This window comes from Mobula hypostoma, chromosome 7 (genome assembly GCF_963921235.1).
Source record: "Mobula hypostoma chromosome 7, sMobHyp1.1, whole genome shotgun sequence".
NCBI classification, from domain to species: domain Eukaryota; kingdom Metazoa; phylum Chordata; class Chondrichthyes; order Myliobatiformes; family Myliobatidae; genus Mobula; species Mobula hypostoma.
In genome coordinates, this window is record NC_086103.1 from 4,922,076 (window position 1) to 4,939,016 (window position 16,941).

The 16,941-nt window shown below is 42.0% G+C and overlaps 1 protein-coding gene across 5 annotated transcripts in view; it reads left to right on the forward strand.

Annotated features, from left to right (window-relative positions):
• LOC134349117 (protocadherin-1-like) overlaps window positions 1-16,941 on the forward strand; it is a 524,282-nt gene that overhangs the window by 41,580 nt on the left and 465,761 nt on the right. Inside the window, exon 3 of one of the 5 annotated variants that reach the window (XR_010018591.1) lies at window positions 11,141-12,314. The exons of the other annotated variants lie outside the window; for them this stretch is intronic. The gene's annotated coding sequence lies outside the window, so the exon portion shown is untranslated. The remainder of the gene's footprint in view (window positions 1-11,140; window positions 12,315-16,941) is intronic. 5 annotated transcript variants of the gene reach the window in all.

A 16,941-nucleotide genomic window follows, 5' to 3' on the forward strand; every position in this document is an offset into this window, starting at 1 on the left:
ACATGCACAAAATGCTGGAGGAGCACAGCAGATCAGGCAGCATGTATGGAAATGAATAAACAGTCGATGTTTTAGGCTGAGACTCTTCTTCAGGACTGAGAAGGAAGTGGGAAGACATCAGAATAATAAGGTGGGAGGAGGGGGATTAGGCTAGCAGGAAGGTGATTGGTGAAGACTGGTGGGTGGGAACGGTCAAGGGTGTTGGACTTTGTTATTCAAGGGTATGAGTTCAAGAACAGCACTATAAAAGCCTGGTGATACAGCACTTTGATTATCCTTACAGGACTTGGAAAGCAGGTTAAGTCAAGCAGAGAAGCATAAAGTAGGGTAGGTGGTGGTGAAATGGTTAACAGGACCACATTTGGCTTTCAATGCTGAAGAATCTACATACATGAGAGAGAAGAAAAAATTGAATTGGGCAGAGATGCATAAAATCTTTTGAAGTATAAATGATCAGAACATGGAATCTCGTTCTAATTGGTTACTGCCTATTATAGTACAATCTTTAGAAAGGAGTGAACATTTTGGTCACTTGTATTTCAATGAATAAGTCTCAGATTGAGAGGTCTATTGAAAGGAACCTTTAATGAACTCGATGTTCATATGACAAACCATTTCTGAAGCCTAGCCATTAGTACAGCACCCAATTCACTAAATTTTGATTTTAACATTGAAGAGATATTTGGCTGGGAGGGGTTTCGAGGGCTATGATCCAGGAGCTGGTTGATGGGACAAGGCAGATTAATGAGGCACTGCGGATGCATAGCAGTTAGCATGACGCTATTACAGCTTGGGGCATCGCAGTTCCAAGTTTAATTCTGATGTCATCTGTAAGGAGTCCATACAGTACCCTGTGGAAAATGTAGGTTTTCTCCATGTGCTCCGGTTTCTTCTGGTTAGTGGGTTAGTTAGTTATTGTGAACTGTACTGTGATTAGGCTAGGGTTAAGTCAGGGGTTGCTGGGTGCGTGGCTCAAAGGGCCGGGAGGGCCTATTCTGCACTTTATCTCAATAAAATAAAATAAGGCAGTTCGGTGTGGACTAAATGGGCCGAAGGGCCTGTTTCAGAGCTGTAGTGTTCTAAGACCATGACTGAAACAGACCCCTCCGCCCTTCCTCTTCTTCTTATCAGTGAGTGCAAGTAGAATGAAAACCAACATCATCACAGGCACGAAGGTTTGTACAGGCAACCAGGTTCATCTAATTCCATTCACCAGAGCTTGATCTGTAGCTGCCATGCCTGGTGCTGTGGCCTTCAGTGCATTTGTTGGAACACAGAGCATGTCATCAGGAAGGCTAAAGACATGATAGCCTTTGTTGTAAGGAGTATGAGGAAAAACAGCAAGGAAAATCTCATGCATTATAACAAGGCCTGGCAAGACCCTAGATTACTGCATACAATTTTGGCCTCCACTGAGAACAGTTGTTCGAATAATAGACTGTGCGGAGAAGGTTCATTAGCTTTTTACTTAGGACAAAATGTTAATCAATTAATTTATTTAGAGATACAATGTAGAACAGGCCTCCGACCAAATGAGCCATACTGCCCAGTAACCTCGCTAATCCTAGCCTAATCACAGGTCAATTTACATTGACCAATTTACCTACCTACGGATATGTGTTTGGTCTATGGGAGGAAACCGGAGGACTCTGAGGAAACCCATGAGATCACGGAGAGAAAGTACAAACTCCTTACACATAACACCGGAAATGAAATGCAAACTCTGACGCCAAAGCTGTAACAGTGTCGCACTAACCGTCCCACTGCAGTGGCGCCCCATATTGAAATACGCTCAGTGGCCACGTTTTAGGTACACCTGCACACCTGTGTGCAAATATCTGCACAAAAAAACATGCAGAAATAGTCAAAAGGTTCAGTTTTTCAGACCAAACTTCAGACTTGGGAAGAAATGTGATCAAGGTGACATTGACAGTGTAATGACTGTTGGTGCCAGATGGGGTGGTTTGTGTATCTCAGAAACTGCTGATCTCCTGCAATTTCCATCCACACCATTCTGTAGAGTGGGGGTTTCCAACCTGGGGTTTACAGACCCCCTTGCTAAATGGTGTTGGTCCATGGCATAAAAAAAGGCTGGGAACCCCTGCTCTAGTGAATGGTGCAAGAAACAAACCGCATCCAGTGAGTGGCAGCTCTGTTGGTGGAAACAGCTTGTTATTGAAGGAGGTCAGAGGAGAATACTCACACGGGTCCAAGCTGACAGGAAGGCGACACTAACTCAGATAACCACACGTTACAACAGTGGTGTGCAGAAGAGCATCTCTGAATGCACAACCTGCCAAAACTTGAAGCAGCAGAAGACCATGAATATGTCCATAAAGTGTATGAAAAGGGCTGAGCAGGTTGTTGTATTCCCATTGGCAGAAGAATGTTGGATGATGTTATTGGAGTGCCTGAGGTTCTGAGGGAGACGAAAGGGGGACAAGCTGAGATATGTGGGAGCATGTCAAACTCACAGACAAAACTTCAATTAAATCAGGGTTGCCATGGTAGTGCAACACTATTACAGCGCCAGTAACCCAGGATAAACTCCACTCACTATCAGTTGTCCACAGAGTTTCCTTTCGGTGTTCTGGTTTCCTCCCACATTCCAAAGACGTGCAGGTTAGCAGATTAATTGGTCACATGGGGGTAATTGTGCGACCATAAGACATAGGAGTAGAATTAGGCCATTTGGCCCATCGAGTCTGCACCACCATGCAATCATGGCTGATCCTTTTGTCCCCCTCCTCAGCCCCACTCCCTGGCCTCCTCCCCGTAACCTTTGATGCCATGTCCAATCAAGAATCTGTCAAGCTCTACCTTAAATACACCCAACGACCTGGCGTCCACAGCTGCCAGTGGTAACAAATTCCACAAATTCACCACCATCAAGCTCAAGAAATTTCTCCGCACATCTAATTTAAATGGAAGCCCCTCTATCCTGAGGCTGTAGCCCCTTGTCCTAGAAAACCCTAGCACGGGAAACATCTTTTCCACATCTGCTCTGTCTAGGCCTTTCAACATTTGAAAGCTTTCAATGAGATCCCCCCTCATCCTTTTAAGTTCCAGCGAGTACAGACCCAGAGCCATCAAATGTTCCTCATATGATAACCCTTTCATTCCCAGCTTGTGAACTTTCTCTGAACCCTCTCCAATGCCAGCACATCCTTTCTCAGATGAGGAACCCAAAGCTGTTCTCAGTACTCAAGGTGAGGTCTTTCCTGCAATACCATGGGCTCTTCTTAATTTGGTAAGCAGCTTTGTGTGGCACCTTGTCAAAGGCCTTCTGAAAGTCCAAATATACAACATCCACTGCATCCCCTTTATCTATTCTACTTGTAATCTCCTCAAAGAAATCCAACAGGGTCATCAGGCAAGATTTTCCCTGAAGGAAACCATGCTGACTTTGTTGCATCTCGTCCTATGTCACCAAGTACTCCATCACCTCGTCCTTAACAATTGACTCAACATCTTCCCAACCACTGAGATCAGACTAATTGGTCTATAATTTCTTTTCTGCTGCGTTCCTCCTTTCTTTAATAGTGGAGTGACATTTGCAATTTTCTGGTCTTCTGGCACCATGCCAGAGTCTAATGATTTTTGAAAGATCATTACTAATGCCTCCACAATCTCTACCATGACCTCTTTCAGAACCCTAGGGTGTAGTTCATCTGGTTCGGGGTGACTGATGTACCTTTAGGTCTTTCGGCTTTTTGAGCACCTTCTCCCTTGTAATAGTAACTGCACTCACTTCTCTTCCCTCACACCTTTCAACATCTAGCACACTGCCAGTGTCTTTCACAGTGAAGACTGATAAAAAAGTACTCATTTAATTTGTCTGCCATCTCCTTTTCCCCCATTATTATTTCCCCGGTCTCATTTTCTAGTGGCCCTATATCCACTCTCATCTCTGTTTTATTTTTTACATATTTAAAAAAGCTTTTACTATCCACTATGATATTGTTTGCTAGCTTGCTTTCATATTCCATCTTTTCCCTGCTAATGATTCTTCTAGATGCTTTCTCTTAGAACTGAGATGCGGAGAAATTACTTTAGTCAGAGGGTGGTAAATCTGTGGAATTTGTGGCCACAAGCGGCTGTGGAGCCCAAGGCGTTGGGTATATTTAAGGCAGAGATACATAGGTTCTTGATTAGCCAGGGCATCAAAGGGTATTGGGTGAAAGCAGGGTAGTGGGATGACTGGATGAAGTGGATCAGCCCATGATTGAATGGCGGAGCAGACTCGATGGGCCGAATGTCCTACTTCTGCTCCTAAATCTTATGGTCTTATGGCGTCCAGGTTTTTAAAATCTTCCTCATCCTTTATTTTCTTGTTAATTTTTGCTTTGTTATATGCCTGTAAGGAGTTTGTACATTCTCCCTTTGACCACATTGGTTTCCTCTAGGTGCTCTGGCTTCCTCATGCATTCCGATGTCTTACATGTTGGAGTTTTTGAGTTATGGATATGCTATGTTGGAACTGAAAGCATGCTGACACTTATAGGCGGCCCTGCAAAATCCTTGCTGATTTGATTTGACGTAAAATGACGTAATTCACTGTATGTTTCGATGTACATGTGATAAATAAAGTTAATCTTTATTTTTGGAATGCTAACATTAATGCCAACAAAAGATAGAGCCCAGGTTTAATACCTTGCCTTAACAAGGTTAATTTTATAATAACAATAGGCTAGTGGTTATGTTATTAAGCTGATAATCCAGCAACTTGGGCTTTTTAACAAGCACCATGAGTTCAAATCCCACTGAGGTATTTAAATTCAGCTAATTAATTTTTTTTCTTTTTTGTATTGCTGAAGACTGTAATGATAAGCAGAAAATTAATAACAGATTCCTTTAAAATATCTAGTCTGCTCAATATGTGACTCCAGAACCACAGTGACGTGCCTGGGTCTTAACTGTCATTCAATAACAAATCGCAGTTCACTACCACCTTATTGGCGACAGTACTCTCTCAATACTTCACGAGAATCCTTCACCTGAATTACATCTGTTCGGAGAAATCTGAACCCATGACGCCAGACCAGAGCGCAACGTACCTAACCAAGGCTGAGGGAGGATTAGCGAACATTTATTTAATCAGAACTTTATATTATGAATCATTTTAAACACACTGCCCTGTAACCTTGAGAGCTGTCAAACAGCAAATTTTGAAGATTAGATATCTTTAAAATCAAATTTTTAAAGTTATATAAAAGTATAACAAAGAAAGAGCGGGGGGGGACAGGGATGTGGGCTTTGTGACGAATGGATTCTTGTATTTGTGAGAATCTGTACTTTAACAACAAAAGACCAGAGGATCAATGTGGGTTGAAAAAATAGTAGGGGTGAGAATAAAGATGTGGAAGGGAGATGGCAGTTTAACTGTTACCATGGACAGGAGAAGAGAGGAGACACAGGCATTTCAGCCAGTGTATGTATAAATCAGCCCTGATAGAATGGTGGAGCAGGCTCAATGGACCAAGTGGCCTCATTCTGCCCTATGCCTTATAGTCTTGATGTAGGCTTGAGGGGCCAAGTGGCCCAGTCATCCTTTCAATTGTAGAGATACAAGAGACTGCAGATGTTGGAATCCAAAGCAACACACAATGCACTGAAGGAACCCAACAGTTCAGCATCTGTGGTGAGAAATGGACAGTCAATATTTTGGGTCGAGAACCTTCAAAATGCTGGCTGTCCATTTAGCTCCATAGATGCTGCCTGACCTACTGAGTTCCTCCAGTGCTTTGTGTAAAGATCCTTTTCTTCTTTCGTGCTTCTGAAGTAAGTTTGCTGAAGAGAAAAATCTAAAGGATAAGAGTACCTGTATTAGTTGTGCAGCTGAAACTGTAGTCAAACTTCAATGTAACCTTATTATCAAAGTACATACATGTCACTATATACAACCCAGAGATTTGTTTTCTTGCGGACATTCACAGTAAGTACAAAGAAGCATAATAGACAGACAACGAATGTGCAAAAGACAATAAACTGAGCAAATACAAAAGGAGAAGAAAGATTAATAATAACAAAATACGCAATAAGTGTCCAGAACCTGAGATGAAGGGTCCTTGAAAGGGAGTCCATAGGTTGTGGGAGCAGTTCAGTGATGGGGTGAGTGAAGTTATCCCCTTTGGCTTAAGAGCCAGATGGTTGAGATGTAGTAACTGTTCCTGAACCTTGAGGTGTGAGTCCTGAGGTAGCAGCAAGAAGAGAATATGTCTTGGTTAGCTGGGAGAGACAGTGAATTGAAGTATTGTAATAGCTAATCTGGTTCCTGAGAGTCCGTTTGTCAACCCTCCTGGGAGACTTCTAGAGAAGACTCATGTCTTGGGTTACTTCTGATGATAAATGGAGGTTAAGACCAAAGGGATTCACAGATACCTTTGAAAGTTTTATGCTGTTCTAAAAATACTGGAGACAGGGAAGTAAAAAGTTGTGCCACGGTCGTGTTGTGGTTAGTGTGGTTCTGTTATAGTTCGGGGATTTCTGAGGTTCAGGGTTCAATTCCGGCACCGTCTGTAAGGAGTTTGCACTTTCTTGCAGTGAACTGCATAGCTTTTCTACATACTCCAGTTTCCTCTCACAGTCCTAAGACGTACGAGTTAGTAGCTTAATTGTTCCTTGTAAATTGCCCCATGCTTTGGCTTGGGATAAATTGGTAGTTTGCTAGGCAGTGCAGCTGATTGGGCCAGAAAGACCTGTTCCAAATAAAATATAAAAATACCTAACACTCACAAGATAATCATAATATATAGAGAGTCTCTAAATAAACATATATAAAAATGAAATAATCCAATTGTATAACTGATCTGTTTCCTGACTGGCCTGGACAGGATGATGGGTGACCATTGGGTAGCTTGTGGGCAAAGGGACCACAGGTGACATCTCAGGCATTCATCCAAAAATTGCAGGGCAACCCTGGACAAAGTATCTTGTGAGAATCCAGCAACGAATACCTCGTCTGTAGTTTTCAAGTCATCTGATAAATGACTCTTACGTAAGAACCCTGGTGTCAGAACAGATCTCGGTATTTCAAGCTGACACACAGCAATGGATAATGACTGTATTCTTTGTTTTTAAAATAAAAAAGATTGAGAGGTGACACATTTTATTTTGTTCCTTGAACTGCACCAAGTAAATGGAACCAATTGTTTTCAGCCATCTTACAAAGCACCTCGCTTAAAATTTGAAAATTTTTAGTTATGTAATCCCACTGTCACTAATAATGTCCTTATAATTCTAACTCCACATTCAGTTTTATACTCTGAATTTAAGAAGTCATTCTAGTCTCTGGATTTCAACATTAATCAATCTGTTTTTGTGAATTTAGCAATTAAATTAAGCATACAGTACTGTGCAAAAGTCTGGGGCATATATATATATATATATATATATATATATATATATATATAGCTAGGGTGCCTAAGACTTTTGCACAGACTGTAATAATTTTATGTATGAAACTGTACTGCTACCATAAAAAAACATATTTCATGATGTATGTGAGTGATGATAAACCTGATTCTGATATGGGTCTCTGTTGTGGACTGAGAGTGGGAAGGGGGCAGGGAGAGGGGAATCGTGGTTGGGGAAGGGGGAAGGGAGAGGGGTGGGGAAAGGGGAAGAGGGAGGGGAGGGAGCGGGAAGCACCAGGGAGAACTCCGTAACGATCAGTAAACCGGTTGTTTGGAATCAAATGACCTTGACCTTGCCTGGACAGGATGTATCTGCACCCGCGGCACCTTCTGTCCTGACGCTCCTTCTCAGCCACTTGTCCCGCACCCCTCCTGTGGTGCTCCACCCTCGCCATTCCCAACACCCACCTGGTTTACATGCTCTCTCACCGATCCACATTGATAAGTACAGTAATGTGCAAAAGTCTTAGGCACCCTAGCTATGTATTCTGTTTGTGCCTAAGACTGTATGAGCAATTGAGACAGTATTCACTCTGGTGGAGTGTGTGAGAGAGCTTGCCTTGTCTTTGTACCAGTATGCAGACATCCCACCTCTCCCGGAAGTTCCAGGAGTCTCCCGCATATTAATAGTAGCTCCCTGATGCCCGCAAATTATCTACAATGTCCCGGAAATCTTTTTTTTTGAGAGAGCGAGTGCGCGCGCGAGAGAGAGAGAGAGAGAGAGAGAGAGAGAGCGAGACAGCACCATGGCAGAGTGTTCCAAAAAAATATATAAAACACACATCACCCCAGACTACACTAAAGTGTACCCCTGCCTAATAGGGGTCAAAAATAATGACAGTGTTGCTCACTGCACTGTTTGCAACAGTGACTTTTCTATTGCCCATGGTGGGTTAAGACTGTAAAAGACATGTTGAGGTGAGTTTAACAGGTGTCATTCATTCATTAGCATAGCTAACGTTATTTAAACTAGCTGGCTAGCTGCTAAGGAGCTACTCTATTGCAGACATCCCACCTCTCCCGGAAGTTCCGGGAGTCTCCCGCAAATTGATGGTGCTCCCTCCCTGAAATGAGTTTTTGCCGGGTGGGATGTCAGAGATGAAAAAGCAGAACATTACATCTGCCTTGATAGTGAGGGATGCTCTTAACCTAAAGCAGTGTTGGGTCAGGATGTTTTTGATCCAAGGTTCTTTAGTTGTCAAGAATGAGGCATAAAGCTTGTTACTTATCGCCATTTTTATTAACGACAAGAACAAAGAATCAAGGTAAAAAGGAAGATAGGAAAGTCAGAGCCCAATGGCAAGGGGGAGAAAGGGACAAAGAGACAAAGGGCATCAATGCGATTTGGTCCTCTTATACCAGATTGCTGATAACAGCAAATTCCATTCAAATTCCAGTGCTTAAATTAACCAATAAAACAGCCCTATTCAAGTAATGTGATATTTGTTGTGTATTAATATTTTGATTGTCATGCGATAGGTTAGATTACCCTACAGATAATGTAAATATATTGTTTGATTAAGCATTCTTGTTTGTTTAAATAAATAATTATGTAAATATGTAAACTATGTGAATTGTGTACATCATGATGCTACCGCATCATATGTGACGACTTGCTAAAGTAAAAAACAAATTAAGATCCTCTTCTAGGCTTCCGTCTTTTTGCTTTAAATTAGTTTAATGTTTTGGAGTTACAATTCCCGCCTCTAAAAACTAAGAATTTTCTAGAAAGGTTCAAAGGCGACTGCAACCACTAAAAACACAGAAAATAGACAATTATAAATGTACAAACAAGCAAGTTAAGAAAGTTAAACTCCATGGAAAATAACAATTATACACTCAGTGGCCATGTTATTAGATTTCCAATATACTGTTTCAAATAAAGAGGCATCTGACTGTGCGTTCAGCGTTGCCCTTCTGAACACCGCTGTTGTAACGCGTGATTACTGGAGTTACTGTCACCTTCCCTAGACTACTAGACAGGTATATGGAGGAATTTAAGGTGGGGGTTATATGGGAGGCAGGGTCTGAGGGTCAGCACAACATTGTGGGCCGAAGGGCCTGTAATGTGCTGTACTATTCTATGTTCTATGTTCCCATCAGCTTGAATCCAATCCGGCCATTCTCCTCTGACCTCTCTCATTAACGAGGAGTTTTTGTCCACAGAACTGCCACTCATTGGAAGATTTTTTGTGCTTTGCACCATTCTTTGTAAACTCTCGACTATTGTGCCTGAAAATCCCAGGAGATTAGCAGTTTCTCAAATGCTCAATCCACCCCAATCATTCCACGGTCAAAGTCAGCTAGATCACATTTCCCCATCCTGATGTTTGGTCTGAAAAACAGCTGAACCTACATGCTTTTATGCATTGCGTTGCTGCCACAATTGGCTGATTAGATATTTGCATGAACGTGCAGGGGTACAGGTGTACCTAATAAAGTGGCCACTGAGTTTACAGTCCAATCCAACAGTGGAGAAGATATAATAAACCTCAATTAGTCAACCACAGCTGGAGCATTACGTTGGGTCCTAGGCACAACACTTTCAGGGATTGACTTGCACAGAGACTGATCCAGGACATTGCCCTCTTCTCATTTTTACCTACAAGGAGGAGGCACAGGAGCTTGATACTCAACATTTTATGAACCGCTTCCTTCCCTCTGCCGTCAGTTTTCTGAAGGAACAATGAACCCATGTACACTACCTCACTTTTTTTTTGCTCTTTTTGTGCTAATTTAATTTATTTTAAGACAAATTCCTTATTGTAATTTATATGTGTTTTATTATTATGTATTGCGATTTTATTGCTATGGCAAAACGACAAATTTCACGGCATATGCCAATGATATTAAACCCATTTCTGTAATGTTTGGATATGAATTCCATGGTGAAATCAGAGAATTTTTCATCCTCCTTCAGGATGCAGGGAGATTCAATCAGCGATACGCAAATCGACTCAGCATCTTAGCAGAGAGTATAGTTGCAGTGGCAAAAGGATTAGTAAACAGATAACACTCCTGGCAAAAGGTGCAAGGGTGGATAAGAAAAAGAAAAAAAATTGTGACCATCTAGAAGAAAAAAAATTACCTCACCTTTCTTAAATAGTTGATCGTTTATTCTTTAACAGTGATTGCTAGTTTGAGATATTTCCACAAGAGAAACCATCCTCCCTCATCCACCCAATGAAGATACCTCAAGATCTCATATATTCGTATGCAGAAACTATTAGCAACATATCTCATGTTGACATGCATCCATCCATTGGTTTATAAGTTGTCAGAAGTGCCTTGTCTCTGGTCATCCATTGGTTAAGTTACTGGGTTGGCATCCGGTACCTAGTAACTTCTGCCCTTGAACTTAAATCTCACCCTGGCAATGGACAAGCAATGAAATATGTTATTAACTTACTGTAGTTTTGAGAAAAGCATAAATGATAGCATAATGCTATTACAGCACCAGTGACCAGAGTTCAAATCTGCCTTTGTCTGGATGGAGTCCGTAAGCACGTGGGTTTCTTCCAAGTGCTCCGGTTTCCTCACACATTCCAACACGTGCGGGGTGGTAGGTTAATTGGTCACATGGGTGTAATTGGGTAACGTGGGCTCGTTGGGCCTGTATCTCTAAATCAAAGCAATCTGTTGGACAAATTCAGCACGTTGAGCAATATTTGTGTCCTGTTGCAGGGTTTCATCCTGAAATGTTGACAATTCCTTTCCCCTTGCAGATGCTGCTCAACCCTCAGAGTTCCTCCAGCAGATTGCTTGCTGCTCCAGAGTCCACCATCATGGGAATACCTTCACCAGAAGGACTTCAGTGGTTCAAGAAGGTGGCTCCTCACCACTTTCACAGGGGCAGTTAAGGATGGACAATAAACTCTGGCCTTGTTAATGATGCCCGAATCCCCCATAATCTGAACAAATAAAATTCAATATTTATTCAGTAACTTCAACATGCGTGACTAATTATCATTATTAATAACTGGCAGGTGTTCAAATTAACATTGAATAAAACAAATTGCTGATCTCAAGATGAGGTCTAAATATGGAAGAGAAAGATTGGCTTTCTTTGTCACATGTACGGTACTATGCAAAGTCTTATGTACCCGTAAAACAACCCTGTAAAGTGAAATCGCTTTCAAAAATAATGAAATGAAAAGTTTCTAAATATCAAAAAAAATTACTAGAAGGAGCAATAAACAGTAAAAAGAACAGTAAATCAAATCAATATTTGATGTGACCAGCCTTTGCCTCTAAAACTCCATTAATTCTCTTAGATACACTGTTGTGCAGTTTTATTGGAAAATTGGCTGGTAGGTTGTTCCAAGCATCTTGGAGAATTTGCCACAGTTTTTTGCAGACTTTGGCTGTCTCTGTCTTTCTAGGTAATCCCAGATAGTCTAGATGATGTTGAGATCAGGGCTGTGGAAGCCATAGCATCTGAAACTATATAAAGAATCAGAGGTGCCTAAGACTTTTGCACGGTACTGCATATCAAAATATACAGGGAGATGTGTCACTTGCATCATATCAAATCAGCGAGGGTTGTGCTGTGTAGCCCACAAATGCTTCTTATGCTAACATAGCATGCCCGCAGCCCTCTAACCCTAACCTGTATGCCTTTGGAATGTGGGAAAATACCAGAGCGTGCGGAGGAAACACACGTGGTCACAGGGAGAACAAGCAAACTCTTCACAGGCCGTGGTGGAAATTGAATCCTGATTATTGATGCTGTAAAGTGATTGTGTTAACTCTCTGCTACCCTGCCATCCCGAGCGAAAGGGAAGGAACGCTTCATGGACTTGCATGTAGGAAACACATGGTTGGACAAAATGCAACATGCACCACTCTGGTCATGATAGTCCTCAGGGACTGAACCGCTAGTGCTTTGAGATTCGTGAAGTAAGTATTTTTTTGTTAGTCTGTTCTTTCATATCCCCAAGATCACATGTCACTATTATCAAGCAGTAGAATACATCAGGGATCTTTAAGGGACTCATATTATAAGGACAAGGATGTAAGAAAATGGAAAGTTATGGGCTGTGTTGGAAGGAATGGTTAGATGTTCCTGCAGTAGGTTTATAGAGATAGGCACAACATTGTGGGCCAAGGGTTATACCACGCTGTAGTGTTCTATGTTTAACAGAGTGCTGTTTATATTTCATTACGATGACACCATGGGAACTACTGCACATACATTTAATTAGATTTATTTTGTACCTTGGAGAGCATTCTATCTGCCTGCATCACTGTCTGGTATGGAGCGGCAGGGCTACTGCACAAGATCGAAATAAGTTGCAGAGAGTTGTAAACTTAGCCAGCTCCATCATGGGGCCCAGCCTCTGTAGTATCCACGACACCTTCCAGGAGCAATGCCTCAGAAAGGCGGCGTCCGTCACCCAGGTCATGCCTTGTTCTCATTGCTACCATCTGGATGGAGGTACAGATGCGTGAAGTCACCCAGTCAATGATCCAGGAACAGCTTCTTCCCCTCTGCCATCCGATTTCTGAATGGAGATTGAACAGTTAAATTAAACAGTGTAAAAAGAGGAAAAGGAACGTAGTGAGGTAGTGCCCACTGAGCTGACTGCGTTCACAACTTTTCTGCATACTTATTTTGATCCTGTGCCTTGGTCACCTCCCCCGCCCCCACCCCCATACCAGACGGTGATGTAGCCAGTTAGAATGCACTCCACAGTCTCAAAGAGCCTTCCTGCGCTCCATTCCGTCTGCTCAACAATGAATAGTGCAGATCCCATCACCCCCCCCCCAGATAATCCAGCAGCAATATCTTGTGACGAGCTGAGTCATAACACATAGGAAGATTGCAGATTTCTTCTCATCCTTTCCCGAAGGAACTTTTAGTCTTGCTGACAGTCAGGTAATACATGGCAGGTAATGCTTTCTTGTACAATCCCTGTTAGTCCTGTATCTCTTCCTAGAGATGCTGCCTGACCTGCTGCGTTCACCAGCAACTTTGATGTGTGTTGCTTGAATTTCCAACATCTGCAGAATTCCTCGTGTTTGGTCACCACAGAGACTTCTTTATCCAAGGAGAGGAAATAATTTTTGATACTGTACTTGAATAAATGTGGGTCTATTTGCACTGCTTAATTTGATGTCATCACTGACCCTGTCTAATAAGTATTCAAGTGAACTGTCCACTTATTGACATAACTGAAGATCACTGAAGTCTGTTCTTGCAAAGTCATCCATACTTTGGCAATGGGTTATGTAAGCAGTAATTAGGGTTGGCTATTTGAAAGACTTCTTAATTGGTTTGTTATTGCCTTGGTTTTTTCAAGTCATGTATACAGATAATTTCAAATCAAGTACAAAGGGGTAATATAAAGGGAAAGCAATAAAAGAATGCAGAAGGTAGTGTTGTAGTTACAGAGAAAATGCAGTGCAGGTGGACAATGAGGCGCAAGGGCCACAACAAAATAGAAAACAAGATCAGAAGTTCACAAGATGTCTGTTCAAGAGTCTTATAACATCAGGATAGAAGCTGTTCTTGAGCCTGGTGGTAAGTGATTACAAGTTTTTTTCTAATCTTTTGCCTGAGGTAAGGTGGAAGGAGTGGAAAGATAACCAGGGTGGCTGGGGTTTTTGAAAATGTTGGCTGCTTTCTCGAGGCAGCAGGAAGTGAAGACACGGTCTATGGAGGGGAGGATGCTTTTTGTGACGGGCGGAGCATTGAGTGGAAATTTGCTATCAAAGTACATACACAGTGTGTCACCGTGTACCACCCTGAGATTGACTTTCTTGTGGGTATTTGCATAGTTACAAAGAAACACAATAAAGTCAATGCATAACTGTACACAAAGCCAAACAAATAACCAATATGTAAAAGATGACAAATTGTGCAAATACAAAACTAACAAGCAAATGAATGAATGAATTAATTAATTGATATTGAGAAATGGGTTGTGGATTCCTTGAAAGTGTACCGATAGGTTGTGGAATCATTTCACGGTTGAGGAGAGTGAAGCTAACCATGCTGGTGAGCCTGATGGTTGGAGGGTAATAACTTCCTGAACCTGGTGGTGTGGGATCTAAGGCTCCTGTATCTCCTTCCCACTGACAGTGGCAAGAAGAGAGCATGGCCTGGATGGTAGGAGCCCTTGAAGGTGGAAGCTACTTTCCTGTCCTATGCTCTATGTAGCTGTGCTCAATGGTGGGGAGGGCTTTTCCTGTGGTTTAATGCGCTGCATCCACTACATTTTCCATTGAGAATTCTTTCTTCGAATACAAGGTCACTCTCTTGGAGTCTAGATTTCGGAATAGGTAATCCACTATTTTGCAAACTAAGAATCAAAGTGTCAAAGTCTAATCGTACTTATTCTGCGACGACTCCCTCTTTCTGATTGTCTGTAGAGGTTGCGCGAAGAAGTTTCTTACACTGTAGATGTGAGTGTTGGTTCGTTTAATCCCAGTCTACGTGGTATTACTATAGGGTCATTGAAATGCAGTGAGATACACGGATAAACAGCTTCTGCAGCAGGGTTTAATGGATTGTATTAACCATTGTGGAGAAAATGGGAATGGAAATGACAGTGTTGAAACTCCCATTCAGCTGTGAAATTTAATTCAGCTGCTGCTGTAGAAAATCAGAGTTTAGACCAGGAGAATTATTGAAATCCGTGAACTGTTCCCTTCCAGACATGTTATCGCTACTTGACACAGTGCGGATGCTGGGAGCAGGATTTGCATATCTGTCACAGACTGTGCATCCCAACAGCAGCTGTCACAGTTGCATGTGATTCCATAGACTGGAGGATTTCCTACAGCGGGATGGGTAGTCCGAAGCCAGTGTTAAAATGCTCACCTACCCCAGCCTTTCAATAAAAACTTATGCACTTTAATCGGCAGATACCCGTGGTGATGGGAAACGGATAGTTGCTCTGACAATTGAACAGCTTTTCGATTATAGGCAACTGATCAATATCTGTCTTAATTTTTTAATTGATTTCTGTGTACCTTCTGTCTATGCTCTTTGTAATCATCACATCACATGTTTCACTGAGTCTCTCACCAACAATTCTTAAAGTTTACTGCTGGTTACAATGTCTAATATCAACGTAAATTTATTATCAAGGTACATATATGTCACCATATACTACCCTGAGATTCATTTTCTTGTGGGCGTAATCAATAAACCTATAGAATAATAACCATAACAGAATCAATGAAACACACAACCTGGGTGTTCAACCAGTGTACAGAAGACAACAAACTGTGAAAATGCAAAAAGAAAGAAATAATAATAGATAAATAAACAATAAGTATTGAGAACATGCAATGAAGAATCCTTAAAAGGGAGTCCTTTGGTTGTGGGAGCATTTCAACGATGGGGTAAGTGAACTTGAGTAAAGTTATCCCCTCTGGTTTAACAGTCTGATGGTTGAGGGGGTCACAAATGTTCCTGCACCTGGTGGTATGAGTTCTGACGCTCCTGTACCTTCTTCGTGATGACAGCAGTGAGAAGAGAGCATGTCCTGGGTGGTGGGTGTTTTTGATGATGGACGCTGCTTTCCTGCGACAAGGCTCCATTAGATATGCTCAGTTGTCGGAAGGGCCATATCCACTATTTTTTGTAGGATTTTCCATTCAAGAGCATCGGTGTGTCCACAACAGGATGTGATGCAGCCACTCAATATACTCTGCACTACACATCTTCAGAAGTTTGTCAAATTTTTGGATGTAATGCCTAATCTCCACAAACTCCTAAGGAAGTAGAGGTACCACCATCCTTTCTTCGTAATGGCACTTACATGCTGGGCCTGAGAAAGATCCTCTGAAATAACACCACCATGTAATTTAAGGTACAATTATGAAGACATTTTGAAATGTGATGACCCTTGTTGCCTTTATATAGAACATAGAACATTATTCCCCTCCCACCACCTTCCTTCGTCCTGTGCACCAGCCCAGAATGTCAACTGTTCATTTCCCTCCATATGTGCTGCCTGACCTGAGTTCCTCCAGCATTTTGTGTGTGTCTGTCCATTAACAATACTAAGTCAGTGGGATAGGACCCACTTCTGAGAAAAAAATTGTAGCTGGAAACTCTTCTGGTTCGCCTCAGGGACCCTGCTAATTTATGAATAGAACCCCAGGCTACCGAATAGAACGTAGAATATTACAGCACAGACAAGAGAAAATCTGTAGATGCTGGAATTCCAAGCAACACACACAAAATGCTGGAGGAACTCAGCAGGCCAGGCAGCAGCTATGGAAAAGAGTACAGTAGACGTCTCGGGTTGATGAAGGTTCTCAGCCAGAAACGTTGGTTGTTTACCCTTTTCAATAGATACTGCCTGGCCTGTTGAGTTCCTCCAACATGTTATATATATGACAGCACAGCGTAGGCCTTCAGCCATGATGTTGTGTCGACATTTTAACCTACCCTAAGATCAATCTAACTCTTCCCTCCTACTCATCCTCCATTTTCCTATCATTCATGTGCCCATCTACGATTTCCTTAAATGTTCCAAGTGTACTGTATCTGCCTCCATCACCAAGCATG